Raw genomic sequence first — 18,403 nt, forward strand, 5'->3', positions numbered from 1 at the left:
TTTCGCACACCCACTAGAAATAAACTTCATGGAGTGATTGGAGAGTAGAAACACATTAATATTTGCTAGTCACAAATCTTAAATAGGGTCAATGTAAAAACAAAAGCACATACTGAAATTAATTATACCTATGCAAAAATCCATCCACTTAATCTTTTGAAGCATAATAGCATATAGCATCATTCCCATGCTATATGGCTGGGAAATCTTGACACAAATTGTGAGAGCAAACAAACCCCAGCTGGCTGTGCAGGTGCAGTCCAGGTGGGCCTTGGCTGATGCTTTTGTACTGTATGAATTTTAGCTTTTATCATCTGGGCTGCTGCTGATACTGTAGATTCAGCTAAAAGAGTAAATTACTTGGAGGCATCATTAACTTCCAATTGATTCATTTCCAAACAGGTAGCTGTTCCATCTGAAGTTTATTTTGTTTTGTTTTTTGTTTTGTTTTTGTTTTGTTTTTGCCAAATACAGCTAAAGTCCACATGCGTTAAAGTGTGCACTCACACATAACAGTTGTGCACAATTTGTGGAACCATTGGTAATCAGGTGTATGAAAATTGCTAGACAGAAATAAACCATTCATCTACCTTTTGTCTAGGCCTACACAGAAATAAACGCTAGAATTCCAACCTCTGAAAGCAAGAGTTAACAAAAAATTTAACAAAAGAGTTAACAAAAAATGCAGACATTCTGCTCTCAAGAAGGTAAAGCTTAAGTCCTCACTCATTAAGTGTGAACTGTACAGAGTGACTTTATTCCAAAGAGGAAGATTTGAAAAGGAGGGTAAAAGAATAACTTTAAAGTTAAGAAACCTAACAAATACTATTTCAACCCAGTGGTCAAAGTTAACATCAGCAGTGATAAGTCCTACTGATAGTATGTCTTCTTGATACGATGGGAAGAAGATGTCAGTTCATCTCTGTGGCCTTTCCCCCCATCCCCACTTTACTCAGGAGTTAAACATCAAGTAAATCCCAAGTCAGGGACATACTACAAAATATCCCACCAGGCCTGCTCAAAACCACTAAGTCATCAAAACATGAGTCCTATAAACTGTCACAGCCAAGAATAGCCTAAGAGACATGGCAACTCAATACACTATGATATCCTGGATGGGACTCTGGGACAGGAAAAGAATATTGGGGACAATGCAAGGAAATCTGAATAAAGTAAGGACTTCGGTTAATAATGAAATATCAATATTGCTAAGTATCAATATTGATTCATTAACTGTAACAAACATACTAATGTTTGGATGTTAATAATAGGGGAAACAGGTGTGAGATATTTGGGAACACTACAATTCTCACAATTTTTCTGTAAGTCTGAAACTATTCTAAAACAAAAAGGTATTTTTTTAAGTGTGTTTATAAATAACAAAAAAACATGGCTTCTGAATCCAGTAGATGTGGATTGAACTTGAGACTCTGCAGTTCTAACAAGCTCCTAGTGCTGCTCGTGCTGCTGGGTTTGCTCGCCTTGGTCTAGCGCAGTTTCTCTCAAAAAGTGACCCCATGCCAACAGGATCAGCATCATCTGGAAATTCTTAGAAATGCACGTTCTCCCACTACAGACTTACTGAATCACGAAGTCCGGAGTTGGAGCCCAACAACCGTTTTGTAGTAAGCTGTCCTGGGATTCTGACCCGCTGGCCCAGAACCACACACATCTTTTCTGCTTGACCAGCAGCCGTCCTAGAGGAACTCCACGTCCACCCACCAGAGATAAGGTAACAACCTTCTGCAGGCTTCACCAGCACCATTGTGCAGTCCCCGGGTCCTAGCATTTCTCTTATCTTCTAATAGCTCTTTTTTGAGCCTTTACTTCCTTTGCTTTAGCAAAATAGGTAAGATCTTATCTTTAAAATAATCTTAAAATAATAAAAAATAAATAAATAATGAATAAACAATAAATAAATAAAATAATAATAATAAAAATCTTTTTTTTCTGTATCACTCGCTCTGGTTCTGGTTCCCTAATTATTCCTAAATAATACACTTAAATTAACTTTAATCCATAGATTACTAATCCATGTAGAATTGATAGCCTTGTATGAGATAAGGTAAAGGTCTCTTTTATTTTTATATAAAGATAAATAATTGACCCAATCTCACTGTTAAGTAGCTCATCTAATGTAATACGCATGTATTTGCCTCTATTGTTTTACATTGCTAATTTGCATCCCTGGAACTATTTATGCCACCTTCTCTGAACTGATACATTTTGTAATTTGTAATTGGGATGTATTTTGATATTTAATAGGATATATTGTACGACCTTGTTCTTCCTTTCGATAATGCCTTTTATTTGGTCCATTGCAATGCATATATATTTTGGAATAAGCTGAATTTATAGTTTTTTTCCTTAAGAACATACCTGTTTATTATACCAAGTCTTACTACCCATGAACATGGTATATAGCTCAATTTATTTAGATCTCTATGTATTTATATCCAAATGGTAGATTCATTTATTTATTTAACAGATGGATTTTTTTCTAAATGATATCTTTTCATATTTTCTGTTTATAGTTCTTGTCTAAGAATGTAATTATCTTTACTATGTTGATTTTATACCCCAAAACTTGCTAAGTTATCTTATCCCTACTTTTTATTAGATTTCTTTGGCTTCACTAGCAGAAAATAATAGAACTGCAAAATTAATGAGAGTTCGTGTGTCTTTCCAATCTCTATATTCTTTCCTTTATTCTTATCTTCTGGCTAGGGCCTCAGCGTAGTGTTATATAGAGGCAGGTACCATAGACATCTTTATGCCATTCCTAATTCTAGAGGAAATGTGGTTTATTGCAGTGTTATTGTAGATGCTTTTCATCACCTCAAGGATGTTTCTTGCTACTACTAGTTGGCATTTTTGTAATTTCAAATGAGTATTGACTTTGACCAAATACGTACTCTTCCTCTCAGTTTGATCAGTAGCCCGAAAGAAAGAACAAAGAGAATGGAAAGATGTAATATGCAAAGATAGAATGGCCCTGTGGATGCTCAACAAAAGACCACCCTCCAGAGGAGATCTCCAACGTCAGACTAGACACCCATCATTGTCTCTCTGCTATGTCTCTTAAGTTCTTTTTACTTTTTTTGTATCTTCTCACTCCATGTGCTGTGTTCCAGATGATTTGTTGATGTCTATATCCATGTAACTGGTTTTCCAGCTTTGAGTAATCTGCGGTTTACCTTATTCATTGAATTACACTTTCCACAATCATTTTTCGCTTCTAAAAGATCAACTTTTCCTTTCTCAGGTTTGTCTAATCATCTTGATTTCTATCACTTGCTTGCAATATCAATCCCTATATCCCTTAAAGTGTTTTAAATACACATTTAAAACATGAACTTGTTTTCTGGAATCTCAGTTGGGACAAAAATCAACCGGTCCAAGGGAAGGATAGATATTTGCCCCCCTCGTTCACATCTCCATAATGACAAAGACAGATAAACATCAATATTTTCCTTTAGATACATAGATAGGGCAAGATAGATAGATAGATAGATAGATAGATAGATAGATAGAATATAAACTGTTACAAAAGCAAAAAAGACTTTTATCAATATTCAGATACAAGGGTTTTTTTTGTAAAAAACTTAGCCTTGGGGTAAATAACTGTGCTGGAAATCTCCGTGACTGGCTGGTAATACAGATGTATAAAATATATCACAGCTATTTTGTATAGTTTTTAAAAATTATTATCTTATGAATGTCTGCAACATACACTGTTGACAATTAGGCTTCAAGCATGAATCTTCAGGTAAATGACATACCTAGGATACTGAGCTCCAGTTCATCTTCTCTGTTATCCCTCCGTCATCGACTGGTATCATTAGCACGTCTGCTGGTCAGGCACATAGCCAGAGGGAGTCTACTGGAGAGTGAAAGAGCAGTTGCGTGTGTGTGTGTGTGTGTGTGTGTGCACACGCGTGTGTGTGTATTTTAGTGAAAGTGCTAAAAAAATTTTTTTTGGAAAGAGTGTCAGAGACCACTACCCTGATTAGGTGGCTTAATTTCCGAAAGGAGCCATTGAAGCCCAGGTAGCTTGCGCCTTGATTGGGATTTTCACTGTGTATAATAACCGAATACTTTAAAGAACTTGAATCCTTTGTCTATATTGTTAGTGTCTTTCAGTTATTGACTCAGGGAGATGTGCCTGATATTTGCTCTCTACCAAAATTCTACCTTTCCTACCTAGGAACTTTGATTTCAGAAACTACATGGGCTATTCTGGAAACAATGTCAATTTCTGCTGTGGGCTCTCAGCATGAAAACACCTAATTTCTGTCATTTATACATTAATCAACATCTTTGGCCAACTGATGATACCCTTTGTGTCCAGGGCTTTTATGAACTTGTCCGTTTTTCCATGTGCTTACTGGATTGCAATTTACTTTGAGAGTAAATAGGAAAGTAGTCAATATATTTCATTTGCTATTGTAAACAGAAAGCCCACAGTAAACTCACCTTAGTAGATTTCTCTGAATTTGTTAATTTTTTCCCAGTTTTGTCTATTCTTTGAACAGAGAAAACTCATCCCTGTTTTAATAAATTTGCATTTTCTGTGCTGTGTAACTAGTTTAATCTTTTGTGGCACTTCCATTTCAATGGCCCCTTCTCATCATGAAGACTTTAGCTTAAATGGCACTTTTCCTGTCTATCTTTCCACGTTCATTCTATCAATGTAAATGTGTATTAGTTTGTTAGTGCATCTGACCATTATCTAAAATTATTTTTAATAGTTGCATATCATTTCTTTCCTTCCCACAATAATGAAAAATTGCTAAGCGTATTTACCTTGCCCGGCTTGATCATCATTTTATCCCTGGACCTAGAGCTATTTGAAGCATACAGTTGGCATTAAAATCATTATTCAATGAATGAGTGAGTGATTGAGTTTAATTTCACAGGTTTGTTTCAGAGGGCAGGTACCTTTTAGAGTGACCATAAATCCGAGGTGTCCCAAGTGTAATTATTTAATTATTATTAATAGCATCACTTTTCATTTCTGGTTACCTACATAGACTATTTTGCATACCGGCAAGGCTGAACTTGAGATGTTCTGTTTTCTTTCCTTTGTTTTCTGCTCTCTTTCCTTGAGGAGAACATTAAGGCTATGCTAAGTGTCTGGCTGACTAATAATAAGAGCGGAGAATGAACTCAATTACTTGCATGGTATAGGAGTTTTTTTTTTTAACAATTATCATATGGATTAAAAACATTAAAAAATCTTGGGATTTTCTAATTTGTTTTATATTGTTAATGCAGTGATAGTTGGTATGTTTTCAATTGCATTAAAAGTGTTGCAACAAATAATCAAAATGGGAATGCATTAGTTCATATTTGGATATAGTAATGAAGTTACTTCCCTTTCTTAAGAGCTAAATGTAAATGCAACTATTGCAAAAGAAACTTGGAATCAATCTCAGTCAAACCAGGATTAAAAATTTAACAAGGGCAGACATTTGTACTTCAATTTTTTGTGGGATTTAAAGCAGAGTACTCTGTATTTATATTTGGCATATTTTTATGTTGCTTACATTGTTTCAGGATATTTTATATGGTTCATGCTGGTCATTTTGCAGCCCCCTCTGGTATAGTTGTGCATTCTTGGTTTTAAGTAGATTCTATTATGACCATCTTAAGACCATTTTGAGGGCAAAATGAAGTTTGCACAACCAGTCCCCAGAGCATTTTTTTTTCTTTTTTTTTTGGCCACAGTTAACAATTTTATGAAGGTGAGAGTAGGGCTCCTTTAATATGTTGCTTTCCCAAGAGATGACTGCAGGCTTTGATGTTGACTTCATTAGTACTAAACTTGGATGCAAGAAATAGTGAAGTCCAAAATAAGTTTTAACAAAATAGAAGCTATTTTTCTCTCATGTAATTGAAGGGTAGAAATTGGCAGAATGAGGCTGAGATTGTAGTTCCTCAGCACTCAAGAACACCAGTTCCTTCCAGTTCATCATCCTGACTTGACATCTCCGAGCTTGATTATCATGATCTAGGATGGCTGCTGGGGATTCTATGATTTCATCTGCATACCAGGAAATAGGTGGAGAAAGGAAAGGAGCAGCGGGTCATGAGTGACACCAAATATTTTTAATGAGCACATGACACTTCCATCCATCTCATTGACTAGAGCTTGGTCACACCTTCAAGAGAAGAAGGCTAGAAAATCTTATCTACGCAACAAGTAGTCATTTACCCTTTTAAAGAAGAAGTGTAGGGGCGACCTCCAGCCACCAGCTGGGTGGCTCAGTCAGTTAAGGAGCCAACTTCTGGTTTCAGCTCAGGTCATGATCTCAGGGCCCTGTGATCAAGCCCCATGTTGGGCTCCTCACTCAGCATGGAGTCGGCTTGAGGATTCTCTCTCTGTCCCTCCCCCTGCTTGCGTGCACACGCACATTCTCTTTCTCTCTAAAATAGATAAATAAATCTTTTTTTAATTAAATAAAAATAAAAATGAGGTGTGTTATTAAGGAAAAGAGAGAGAAAATAACTTAGGGTAGGCAACTATCAGTCTCCACCACTGTTTACAGACCACATAGTTTCACAGAGCAATAGGTTGAGGGAGATTAGCAGGAACCTCTTTATGGCCATCTCCATATTCTTTCCTTGAGCTATAAAGCTAAGACCTTCTGCCTTCTTGGGACATTTCTCGGAGCAGGAAAAATCTGTTTCGTCTTTCTTTTTAACTCCTTTGTCTCCCTTTTTATGGACTAGCTAATCAAATTGATAAACATGATATTCTTTGGATCATGTTTTTATTCATGTATACAAAATACTATTGTTAAAGCAAAAAACTAACACTACTTAGCTTGCCTCATGAGGTAGTAAGAGAAACAGTGTCATGTTCCCTACTTCTCCCCAAATGATAAGCACAATAGGAAAGGAACCCATCGGCAACCTTCAGATACAAAATACAGAGACTAGGAAGAGAAACTGGTATGCAAAATTTCCAACGTTCACTTAAGTTATCAGGCAAAATTCGGAAAGTTTTCAACCAAATTTAATTCTGATTTAATTTCAGTTATTGGTGATTTGCAGTTTTGAATAAATAGGAATCTAAAAACATACACAAAATGAATTATTAGTATAATTCAAACAAAAGTCATACACCATTTAATTTCAAAATGAATATGTGGAGTATTATAAAAAAACATAAGCAATTAAGAGAATAAAATCTGAAAGCAATGAAAAAAGCATATTTATGTTAATTTGATGCTGTTAGTTCAATTCCATAATAGTCGTAACATAACCACTAAAAATTTTATGACCAGTTTTCTAAACTAAAGATTATATCTTAAAATTACATTTCATGAAAAAAAAGTTGTTTTATATGCATAAATCCAAGCTCATATTTACAAATGAGTGTCTTACTCATGGATATGGGCAATGTTGTGTGGCTTCTTGCTGACCGTCCCTGCAGTAATTCACGTTCTCCAGCCTCTATAATACAGCTGTGAAGTCAGTAGGGAGTCATTCAATTATTTGTGATTTTACACATCTGTCAGTTAAATCTGAACATCAAATGCAAAATTGTACACAGAGGGACATTATCGGGATTTGTGACTCTCCCTGGAGGATGTTGGATCTGTATACCAACAAAAGATCCATAAATGATTCTTTCCATCCATAAGAGATGTATATTCCTTTTCCACTTATGCTTATGCTATACCAGCCCTAGGAATTTCAGAACAGAAGGAGGTCCTGTAATCATGAATAAATGAAAATGGATCTTACAGAGTAATTTGGCATCTTCTTTTAAAAATATGAGATTTCCGAATGCAGTGTGGAATCACAATGGTTACCACTCCTTCATTTTAAAAGTTTTATATGGCCAGAGGAAATAAAATACTGATCAAACATTTTTCACATCCATATGAGTTTAGATGGCAGTTTCAAAATGAGCTAAGTATGTCAGAAAGTTGTGGGCATATAAAATACACAAATATATCTCACTGACCATACAAAATTACGTGTTGTTAGTGTAATCCTTGCAGTGTCACCTCAATTTCAGAGAGAATAGTTATGGTAATTGCTATTTTTATCATTTAAAATCTTCAAATCACATATACTATGAAATTTTGTTTTCTGAGTAATTGTGAAAAATATGGGTTGTTTATCTATGGTAACATTTGAACATTTCCAGATTACAATCAGTTTGAAGTTTAAGGGATGCCTTGTTTCCAATGTATAAAATTTAAATTTTTAAATGGTTTTGGTATGTTAATTCTTCTAACTTATTTGACTCATTTCTTTTTTATTTTTTTAAGATTTTATTTATTTTTTGACAGAGAGAGAGCCGGCCAGGGAGAGAGGGAACACAAGCAGGGGGAGTGGGAGAGGAAAGCAGACTCCCAGTGGAGGAGTCCGACTCGGGGCTCCATCCCAGAACTCCAGGATCACACCCTGAGCCGAAGGCAGACGCTTAACGACTGAGCCACCCAAGCACCCCTATTTGATTCATTTCTTGTCTTTATTTCTTAGCATCATGCCATAAAAAGATCATGGGCCAGAAAATTTTGATTCCTGCCTCTACTCTAAAAATTCGTGTAAGATTTACCTTATAAGGTCAATTTACCTCATGAGATCAATTTCTTCCTTTGAATTTTAAGAGTAATGACAACAGCTCTTAACATAGTTGTAAATAGTAAATGAGAAAACATATATATATATATATTTACCTTATTGATAAGTAAAAATATATTATATATATTTACCTTATTGATAAGTAAACTGCTAAAACTGCTATGGCATGATGCTAAGAAATTAACTGTCCTCCACGTCTTTAGTTAATATGCACAGAATTTGTGTTATTAAATTGGAGTCTTCTCCGTGATTAGACTATATCACATACAAAGATGTAACATCAACTGCCCTTTACTCCAACATAAATAATCCATCTATACAAATGCAGGAATTCTGTAATTTAAAAAAAATTCTTCCTGAAGAAAACATCCAAATTTAAAAAAGAAACATTTATAGATGGTACTTACTAGAGATCTTAGAACACAAGAATACTTCTAATAATGAAAAGTCTTTTCTTTCCTGTAATTCTGTATTGTTTAGTCATTGTTATTGTAGATGACTTGAACAATTGCAAAGATTCCTAAGAGCCTGGCCAATTGGAACTAGGTGGTGAGCAGATTTGGTCAATAATCTCCATGAAAATGACTGGGACATCACTGATCCAGTTTTACATAATATCCACTGCAGTTATGAAATCAGATAAAGGCAGAGCACCTGGGTGGCTCATTCAGTTAAGCTTCTGCCTCCGACTTAGGTCATGATCCCAGGGTCCTGGGATTGAGCCCCACGTGAGGTTCCTGCTCTGTGGGAGTCTGCTTCTCCCTCTCCCTCTGCCACTCCCCCTGTTTGTGTTCTCTCTCTCTCTCAAATAAATAAATAAATAAAATCTATAAAATTAGATAAAGCCAATGGGCCTACAGACCAATATCTCTAGTCACATTTTGTAATTAAAAACTTTACCTACTCTTAAACCTCTTTAACTCTGTAACTGCGTAGACTTCCAGTTTCAAACTCACACCATCTCTGTCACCCACAAATAGATCTTACTGTATATTGAGCTCCAATATTTAGCAAACCTAAGTAGTTGTGCATAACAACTGCTCCAAGTTTTGTAAGGTTATTTGACCTAAACCTTTGAATTTAGCTTATGATGTCCCATTAGGGTTGGAAGAATGGATTTTGACTCCTCTGTCAAATTGTTTCAGATACTGTGATTTTAAGTGGGGGGATAAATTCAGCCACTGTTAACATAATTCTGTTCCAAATCATGATTCTCTTAATTTGATTTGGGTTTCTCTAGATTATGATAGATTTTTAAAAAGTTGTCTTGACATTTATTTACTTATTTTAAGTAGGCTCCACTCCCAGCACAAAGCCCAATGTGGGGCTTGAACTCACGACCTTGAGATCAAGACCTGAGCTGAGATCAAGAGTCAGCCACTTAAATGAGCCACCCAGGCACCCCCAAAAGTTGTCTTGATATTTTAAAATGTGGGCATGGTGCCAGTGTAGCCACTCCATCCTATAAATTTTGGTAGTAGACTTGCAAGTCCTCAGTAGAAATCCCGCCCATTTCCTTTTTTTCACCCCTTTCTTCAAATTCCATGAATCTTGTTTCTATCTGTCAGCCCCATGGTAGTAGCAGGGTCAGTTAGGTCAGTTACTACTTCCTAAAAATGTCATTCCTATAACAAAGATACATAAATATCCGCAGACTTGGGAGTCCTTATCACAGCATTTATAGCAGTCTCCATCAATTACACTGAATGAAATATGTCCATGTGACCATCTCAAAGGCAGTCTTGGGACATCAGGTACACTTCATTTGTGAGATTACAAGTGTGTGTAGCTGCTACCCTCTAAAACTAAGTTTGCCAAATCCCTCTATTTCCTCAATATAGCCCATCAGTTATCATTCCACCAGAAAGTATCTGTTCCCAAAAAAATTGTAGCTACTTGGAGGTCAGATCTCAAGTCAAATAATCTAATTAATTGAGTAGTATCTAGAATTATCGATGGTTTCTCATGATCATTAATCCTAAGAATCTATGTTAATGATTGTTCACCAGGCTTTTGCAAGTACTCCTCTGAAATGTCTTAACTATTTAATAGAGTGCACTCAAGATTCAGGGGGCACATGTCTTTGGTCCTCAACTACCTGAGCACTTTAAAAAAAATAATCAGTGGTCATAACTGAGTAACTTTTGGAGTAAATATAACATCTGCTTAGGTGAATATAACATATGCTTTTCTTCTACTACTCTCGTCTCTTTTTTTAGGGATCTAATTTTTACCAGTTCTACCAAGAGCAACCAGAGAAAATAATTTTTCACGAATCTCCCTTTTGTTATGTGCTGCATATACATCTACTTAGAAGTTTTCTTGTATCTATTTCTTCCAATTTCTATTGATAAGATTTGTCACTCATAATTTGCTCCATACCTTTTGCTATTTTCTACCAAAGATGGGAAGGAAGCCATCTTGGCATCAAGTTCTCATTCTGTTTTCCCATTCCTTTTTTTTTTCTTGCCCCAAAAAGTGCTTTAGCTGTCATGTTTTATGTTTCTGAAAGAAAATCTGGGACACAATGATAACTGAAAATAACACATAGTCAAATTGCCAAACCTGATTCACAGGAATCAGTATCAAACTTATCCTGCTTTGCCTTCACCTCACAAGTAGTTGAGATGCAATGGCAGAGTGGGAAGAAGTTCAGGACGACCACCAACAGATTGGAAGATTCATATATAACTAGAGAATTGTATAGCAAAATTCAGTCTTGCCTACAAAACCAATGGGAGTAGTTGGGGTGAAATAGTCTTCAAATTTTGAAAAGTTAGATATTTGGCTTGATTCCAGGATCACTGCTCTGATTAAGGAAATGGTTATAGTAACTATTTTTTTCCACAAACTATTTTTAACAGTCTTCTCACCAGTATGTTAACTTGATAGTTTTTTTTACTATAAGCTGGCTGATATAGCTATTTATAGTCCATTTGAAAGACCATGCATGGGTAGTTTGTTACTAGACATGGTCAAAATTGCTCCCATTGAGTAAAGGCATCAGATAATTCTGAGGCCAGGGATACTAATCGCATTTCGTGTGATGTTAGGTATTAAATCAGGGAGAAAGAATATCAAAAAAGTTTCCTTGTAAAGTAAAAGTAGTATAGTCAAAAATCTCTAATAAGGCAAGTTGGTAAAAGGGATCAAAACATACACAAGCAAATTGCTTTATTGTCCATGGGACCAAATATAGGGCCAACCACAAACCTTGCTGCCCCCATTACTATATGTGGTCTGAACCTTATATTTTGTTGTTAGTTAAGGCAAAAAGCTGTTTATTTAACTAGCAAGAGTGTCTTTATTGGAAATCACATTGATTTTTGGTAATCAGAAGGAATGGGACCTACTGGTGGAGTGAATAAACAGAATAAGTTGGACCGACAGCATTTAGGCAGACTCACAATAAACAAAGAATGGAATCTGTTCGAACCCAACCAGGATTCTAAGGCTTACCATCAAGCTAGAAGGCTGAGTTGAAGACGGTCATGAGCAGTGACCCAAACTTACAAAGGTTCCTTTTGGGGAGCTCCAGCAATTTTAAATGACAGCTTCTTTCCAGGGGTACTATGTGTGACCCTGGGTTGTACCTCTCATGTGGAAGCCAAGTATTAACTTCCTTCCTTCCCTGAAACGTGATGACTTATTCTTAAGTATGATTATAAGAGAGATTCAGTTATTTAAAGAAACAGCATTAATAGATTATGTAGCCTACAAATGATTACAAAGATATTTACAAAGGCTACACTTGGTTAATGGCAGAGTTTCCTATAGAGATTACTGATTTACTGATGTGCACCCTATCTTTACAACAGAAGTCACCCAAGTAGACCTTTACTTCTGACTTTAAATGAAATGATAAATGACACCACTTTGGCCCTGGGAGACATTTAGCTCATACTCAGCTTAGTTTATAAGGTTGTTATGGATGAAAGAATGGTCTTAGACTTCCTCCCTATCAGCCAAGGCAGAGTCTGTCTGGTTGTTAATACATCTTGCTATACATGGATTAATGCCTTTCTGTCCACAGAAAGGTCAACACAGAAACAGGGAGAAAGGCATCTGGCTTTCTAAGGTAAATCCATATGATCTAAAAGGAGATTTGTTCGGGTAGTTTGCTCTGAGACCCTGAAATGCATGATTGAAGTAAAAAATGCAAGTTGACCTTATGCTTTTGGGAGACCTTTTGGTAGTAGACTTAATTAAATACTTTATGGACAAACTGAATGGATTTTGTTCCATCTCTGCCATATAAATTAGAGCAGCCGACAAAATGAAAAATTCTCCAGAAGGCAAGACAGTATAGCAACAAAAGTGAAGTTTGGGAGAGAAAATTTTCCATAGACCTTACCCATGTCTGCATGTTTTACAAGTAAGGTACCAGCTGCCTTCTGTTCTGCAAAACCCGTTCAAGAACATTCGTATAGTGGACTCTTTTGGAAGATAGCGTCTCCCTCAGTAACCAGGGAGATATTTGCTTATAGGCTTGGAGATGGAGATAATGTAACCGTTTGGAGCAAAGGTTAAGGATAATCATATTCATAATAAAATATTCTGATTCTCTGAGATCAGAATTTCTCTTCTCTAAAACAAACCCCTCTGCAAGGACATGTGTCATCTGGCTGTCCTTCCATCACCCTGTAGGAACTGGGGCTCAAGGAATAAAAGCAAAACTCCTGATGCTCAAGCTATTGCCTTTGCTGTGAACAATAACCTTTCCTTTATCTCTGACCAAGGAGTCTCTTATCTTTTACTGGAATCCATGAAATTATGGCAAATATGTTTGTTGCAAGTAGAGTAAAATTTCTAACTCTCAGAGATATTTACAACTAAAAATTTCACTGGATGATTCAACAAAAAGAAACAGCTTCACTACCCCCCGCCCCCGCCATCCTCCATGATCTTAACTACCAGTGTCTGACTACAGCTGCTGTTAAGTTCTCATCTATAGGCTATGAGTAAATAAACCAATGGGATTACTCTAATGGAACATCATACCCGTTGATAATGCCAGAAGTGTGCTTAAACCTTCACCCAGGAAAGACTATTGCTATTCTAAATAGTGTGGAACAGAATGCTTCCAAAGGTTAGAATTGCTAAGAGGTAAAAGTGGTCATATATGGTCCCTCAGTGAAGGACATCTCTGGACAGTGTGGTCTTTACCTTTATTCTCAAGTGGCACTGGCAACACAGACTGAAAAGGGAGTTTGTCTTCTCTATGGAGCAGCTGGTTGGAATCGGGCAGAGAAAGGAATAATTTCATGTTATTGTGAAAGTTGATGAGTAGCAATATTATATCACATGAAGTCACCATTTATAAAGCATGTTCTAGACATCTGGAATGTGGACATGTTCACAAACTGTTACAATGTAGAATTACTCATCAATGGCATCTAGTTTCTACCCAGTCACTAAAAATATGTAGTTAATGGCCAAAGGTCACTTCTGCTAGAAAAAAATAAGAATGATATTGTAATTTTAATTGAAGATTAATGCATGAAATAATACTTTTCATCATTCTGCAGTATGTATATATTGTAACAAAAGGGTTATAAGTTCATTGCTTAGAATTGAATGAAAATCAAACTTATGTAGAAATGACTCATAGGATGAAAGGATATTTCTGGAAGCTCATTTGAAGCCTCTAATGAATATAAAACCTATAGAGAATTATTGGTCACAAAAAAAATTAAAAGCGACTATAGAAAAGTTACCTAATCTAGTACAATCTTACAAATGTTCAAACAACTTTGGATGACAAAAAATAAAAACAAAGAAATTGAGCTTTAAATAAACTGTGAAAGTCCTCAGAAAGAATACAGCTGCTATCACCATTCTTAGTAGTAATAATTCCTGATGCCCATTATATGCTTTGAATCCAGATGTTAAGAGGCTTATTCTTTTGAAAGAAATATTGCAGAAAGTGTTTTAAGACAAATTATAAAAAGACAACTGAGACATATGTGTCAAGGAGATAGATAGATAGATAGATAGATAGATAGATAGATTAAAGGATATATATATATTAAAGATTTTATTTATTTATCTGACAGAGAGAGAGAGAGAGAGCACATGCAAGGGGAGCAGCAGAGGGAGAAGAAGAAGCAGGCTGCCCACTGAGCAGAAAGCGTGACACCAGTCTTTATCCCAGGACCCTGGGATCATGACCTGAGCTGAAGGCAGACACTTAACCAACTGAGCCACCCAGGTGCCCCTGTGTCAAGAGTATATTGACAGAAGTCAGAGGGTGTATTGAGAAGAAAAGAATTACCCAGAGATCTACAACTCATTCTGGTCAAATCTCTTTGAAAATATGCTAATGACAGGTAAATTTAACAAATGCATCAATGGTGTTTCCTAACAGAATGTGCCCGGTTTGGCTTCTATCGCTAATGAATGACACGCAAACCTATAATCCATAGATGGGGGCTGTGTATAGCTCCCTGGATTTTGCCACAGAAACTACTGACATATAAATTGAATATGCCTCATTATGAAAAGAGCTACTGTAGCTCTCCAGATTCTGTAATCAATGATGGCGTGTATCACCTAGAAAACGGATATATTATATATGGAACTCAGTATTTCCTAATGAGGTAAGTATGCAAATGGGAAACTAGGTCTGTAGTCCAGATATACTGCTGCTGAACCTGGTGCCTCACGACTACTCCTGTCTTTGAAATTATAGTTACAGTATTGTGTAAGATCTCAGATTCTTGTGTGTGATTTGACGATCTGAAACGTCATGTTATCTCAGCGTATAATCTATTGCAAGTCAGTATACATTCAACCTGAATGGGATAAGCTTTAAATGGAATTTTTTTCTTTTGTTGGACAAATCAATAACCTAATTTATTCTTGAAAATCTATTTTATTATAATATGCTAAAAATTGACTCCTACCTGTAGGTGAATAAAGTCTAATTTTTTTTTGTTTAAAAAAAGAGAAGGGATTATTTTCCTATGCCAAGAGTTTTAAAACAGACGCCTTCCATTTTGCTTATCGTTAAACAGAAAATTGGCACCTGATAAAAGAAGTTGTATTTACTTTTCTTGAAAGAATTTCCATTTGGATTTTACTGAATTACCTGAAGCAGCACAGCATTTTCAAAGGTAAAAATAAAACATTTGGATGCATCTCTCACACCAGATTAAAATCCTCCTCTTTGTATGTTTAACACTTTATGAGCCTGCCAGGCGTCGGATTTGGTTCTCATTGTTTGATCTGATTGTTAACTACCATTTATCTCAGCAAGTTGATTAACCTAATTTTTCATTTCTCCCCAATCCCTTGTTTTAGATGAGACACTTCAAGTGCAATCACGGAGACTAAGTACATTTAGCGCCGTGTGCTCGGCACAGGGTCCCTCCAGAGGCTAGTGTTGTGAGCGTCACTGAAGAAGAAAAAAAGGGAGAAGGAAGAGTAGAAGAAAAAAGAGGAGGAGGAGGAGAAAAGATGAAGATGACAGAGAGGCTAACGCCACATGATATCCAGCTTTCTCATGGATGCTGCAAGACTAGAATTGAAGTTCTGTCTTGCAGACTCTTTTTATATGCTATTCCTGGAATATATGAGCCTTAAAGCACATTTTAGGAGGCTTGGTTATTTCCCCTAGACTCTGAATTAAGGGCCAGCACAATTTCATATTGCATAAAATTGCCACCTCGGGCTCCAGACTCTTCTTTTCCTGTCCTTTCCCTAGTCAGTGGCTCACATTTTCTGTCCTCTCCTCTCTCCAGATACCTTCGCTGTCATTATTGATTCACACTTTAAAGTCGAAGTATGATTTTTTTCCATTCTCTAACAAGATTGGATTTCTCTCAACAATCTTAAGCCTTGCTCTAAGATGGAGCCTCAGAGTAAAATTGTTCTAATTACTTTGTCCAAGCCTGGGGACAGGGAGGCGAAAACCGAAGGGTCAAAAGTTTCTTCTCCCCATTCACTCATATTCAGTTTCTTGACCAAAGAATAGCAAGGTTGGGGTTTTTGTGTGTTCTTTATTTGTTTGTTTCATTGGTTTATTTGTTTGTTGGCATAAGAAGCTATCATGCACTAAAGGATCGTGTAGACACGTGCTTGCTACAACACCAAATTATATGCTCATTTCTTGGAACAAATAAGGAATAGAAAAAGCTGTACAACAGAATTGCTGAATCTCCCTTCTCAGTTTCTAGCCACAGAAGCAAGTCTACCATTTAGTATAATGATTTCCTATAATTTACTCTATATGAAGAGCCTTCCTGGAAGCACCCATGATTTTCTTAGAGCCTAGTGATTAGGCCTGCCTGGGCCTTTACCATACTTTATTATCTGGATTACACAATGTATGGAGCACTCATCCCCTGTCTTCACTGTGTTGTGTGCTCCTCAAGATCAGTGAGTCTTCTTTCTCAAAGAGGGTCAACGTTTGCAATTCGATTAAATAATCAAAACACGTTCAAGCATTTAACAAGCTTGACAATATTAACAATATTTTTTAAAATAAATTCTACCCCCAACGTGGGGCTCAAACTCACAACCCCAAGAGCAATAGTCACAAGTAAGCCAGTCAGGCACCCCTCTTCTCACAAATATTATCCTAGGCAGAAACCTACCTGCCACAAGACATCTTAGAGGTTTGCTGGTATCCCAAGAATTTAGGCCTACAAGTAAAATAATAAATGTAAATTCAGGAGTACAAAGGCAGGGGAATGTGAACAAATGTAACATACAATACTCCCTTCTTACCCATGGCTTTGCTTTCCACAGTTTTGGTTACCTGCAGATAACTGTGATCCAGAAGCAGATAATCCTCCTTCTGATGAATCATCAGGTCAATAGTAACCTAATTCTAGGTCACGATGCCTACATCATTCACCTCAATTTATCTCAGTATGTAGGCATTGCATCATCTCACAACCTTACAAGAAGAGTGAATACAGTACAAGAGAGACAGACGACATTCACATAATTTTTATTTCAAGTTATTATTATAATTGTCCTATTTTACTATAACTTACTGTTCTTAATATTTTATTGAGCTTAATTTATAGATTAAACTTTATCATAGGTATGTGTATGTAGGAAAAAATTTATAGTATATACAGTACTCGGGCATCTCCTGGGGGTCATGGAATATATCCGCTGCAGATAACGGGGGACTTCTCTCTTGATCTACTGTGTGCCCAACCCTTCGTATATGTTCGCTGAAGTATTTAGCTTTAGAGAGTAGTCATTTTATTATTAGTAATGAATGAATTGACTCTCAGAGAGTTGAAGTCAAAATTGGATTTTAAGCCTTTAAATTGCCTCCTAGTATATCCAGTGGTGGCTGGAAGTAAAGTTTGAGAATAAATTCACTAATAGAAATCCATATTGAGCGATTAAGTAACTTAAAGGAAAATTATTATGATCACCAAAACAGCAGTTCAACATTGCGAAAATTGTGGGTTAAGTTGTAAAGATATCATTGGCAAAAATATTGAAGTAGGACCATTATCTGGAGGATTATTTAAAAAAATAAACAAAGTCAAAGTACCATCTCATCTATAAACAAAGCTATGAACATTTTGCTTCTATTAGGTAATCTTGATTGACCCCAAAGGCTCATTTGAAACAGCTCATGAATGCTGAGTGAAGAATCTGGACTTGATAATGCCACACTCAGATGGAACCCTTCTTATATTTCCTTAGACACATTTATTAAAGCATGTATTTTTATTATTAAATTATTAATACATTAAAATCAATGTAGCTGATTATTCACAACTTCTGAAGCAGGCCAATTACTCCTGCAACTTCTAAAACTGAGTTAAGT

At 36.2% G+C, this 18,403-nt stretch overlaps 1 pseudogene; it reads right to left on the bottom strand.

Annotated features, from left to right (window-relative positions):
• LOC121100133 overlaps positions 1-17,416 on the bottom strand; it is a 33,738-nt pseudogene extending 16,322 nt beyond the window's left edge.
• Between the last annotated feature and the right edge of the window lie 987 nt (positions 17,417-18,403).

Source organism: Ursus maritimus, unplaced genomic scaffold (assembly GCF_017311325.1).
Source record: "Ursus maritimus isolate PB19 unplaced genomic scaffold, ASM1731132v1 scaffold_10, whole genome shotgun sequence".
NCBI classification, from domain to species: Eukaryota; Metazoa; Chordata; class Mammalia; order Carnivora; family Ursidae; genus Ursus; species Ursus maritimus.